The sequence below is a fragment of the Colias philodice genome, chromosome 11, assembly GCF_061535455.1.
Source record: "Colias philodice isolate Cphi_HAF_F1 chromosome 11, ilColPhil1 Martin Lab GWU primary, whole genome shotgun sequence".
Taxonomy (NCBI): Eukaryota; Metazoa; Arthropoda; class Insecta; order Lepidoptera; family Pieridae; genus Colias; species Colias philodice.
The window spans coordinates 12,422,877-12,424,996 of record NC_143096.1 but is presented as its reverse complement, the minus strand read 5'-3'; the positions used below and the strand labels follow the sequence as shown (position 1 = coordinate 12,424,996).

At 35.4% G+C, this 2,120-nt stretch overlaps 1 pseudogene; it reads right to left on the bottom strand.

Annotated features, from left to right (window-relative positions):
- Positions 1-251: 251 nt before the first annotated feature.
- LOC149484937 (cytochrome P450 6k1-like) lies at positions 252-1,817 on the bottom strand (annotated as a pseudogene).
- Positions 1,818-2,120: the final 303 nt, after the last annotated feature.

The window sequence follows — 2,120 nt, the reverse complement described above, 5'->3', positions numbered from 1 at the left end:
TACTACCAGTGGTTATCAAGGAAATGTTTTTATATTCCAATAAGAAGTAGCATTGTTTGGCATATATAAATAGATTTGAACTTTGATATTCATATCTAAAATAACATGTACCGGTTTTAAGTTAACCGGTTTTTCGTGTTCTAGTTTGATGTCGATCAAAACACTACAATCGTGGGAATGAACTTGATAATTAATAATTTATTGAAAAAAAAAAATGAAATATGATTATGGGGTAATAATAAAGAGTAAAATAAGTCTTATTAATTTTAATTATTAATTAAGTTATTAATACTGAGATTTTTAAGAATTATGCAGGAATTCGCCTCGGTATATATTCAACGTCTATATTCTCAAGTCTTACTTGTATTGGATGAGGAACATATTTGGGTCCTTCACCCGAAATAACAGTCTTCACTGTGAAATTGCGTATTAATGCACCAAACCAGCTTTGGTTTGTAACGTAGCGTATCTAGTACCCACACATACTCTATTCCCCTTCCCAAATGGCATAAAAGTAGCATCAATGATGTTGTGCTTATTTTCTGGAGCGAATCTTTCTGGCATAAATTTCTCGGGATCTGGGAAATATTCTTCATCATGTTGAACTTCAAATACTGGCATCATTATTCTCGTTCCTTTGTCAACTTTAATATTACCCACTGGAAGAACAGTGTCCTTTACGCATTTTCTATTTAAAAATCCAATAGGTGGATGCAATCGCATAGCTTCATTTACGACCATATCAAGTAACTTCATACCCATGACAATGTCATAGTCCATTTTGTTGTTGTATTTTTTAAAAGCTTCATCGATTTCATCGTGGACTCGTTCTAAGTATTCCGGATGTTTTCCCAATTCTATTAATGTGACAAATAACACTTGAGCTGTAGGCTCCACACCGGCGATAAAAAAGAAGAAGGCTTGAGCCGCCAATAACTCATCTGTTGGTTTTAATTCTAAGCCAGTATCTTTATCTACAATGTTTCCAGCATTCTGTAAAGCTACGCATATATCAGCAAAGTCGTGTCGTTTGGTTTTTTCAGTCTCTCGTAGACGTATGATCTGCTTAATGGCACCAATGAAAAAATCTTCGTAATCGGTAAATAATTTTAATCCTAATATGCTGAATAATTGGTTGCTCATGTTGGCAATGCTGAGCTTGAAATTGCCCATCAAAGTTGGTTTGGTGGATTTGCGTGCCATATCTAGGAAAGGTGAATCGAAAATGGATCCAGTGCTCACTCCGAACACAGCGCCTCCTATAGCTGCGCTGCAGAATGAACACAAAGTGTCAAATGCATTACCTTTCATGAGGTCTCTGTTAGCTTTCAAATGGTCCACAAAGTCTGTGGCACTTTTATCTATGATGTAGTACATGGATTTTAACTTTGTGGATGTGAACAGGGGTGACATACTTTGACGCATAAGTTTCCAACGATTTCCATTCATGAAGAGGATATTGTCGGCGAGCTGATCACCTGCGTTTATATCCAGTCCTCGGTGACTGAAGGAGTTGAAGTCAGTTGCTACTACATGTTGAATATTAGTAGGGTCTATCACATATAAAGTCGGTGTTAACAGTGAGCCGATACCAACTGCCGGTTCATTGCGGAACTTTTTGTAAACTTTCCTTAGATTTTGAAAAACTGGTTTCCTTTTAACTGCAAAGTCCCAGAACACTCCCATCACTTTGTGTTCTGAATAGAAGGGCACATTTCTTTTCTTCCAATAGTGTTCATTGTATTTTCCGTTTAAGTAAGCAAAACATAATATTATAATAGCACAACATAAAAGTGCGAACACGAACATGGTAGACGAGGATCTGACTATGAATACATAACACAAAACGTATTTATTACATGATGTGAGTCTCAAGCCGAGCTTAATGTTATCAACATAATACAACATATATTATATAATGTTATATAATAATTATTTCTCGTCATCATGACTTATCAAATCCGGTGGGCGGTTAATATAATTTGTTCATAATTTTTTGACCTCAGCAGGTGTCCAGTCACGATGAGTATCATATTTTATTACTGAGTAAACAAAAACAACTGTTAACAGCTCTTTAAATAGATTTTAGTTTATTTTGACGTCTAGATAGGGATAGTTTT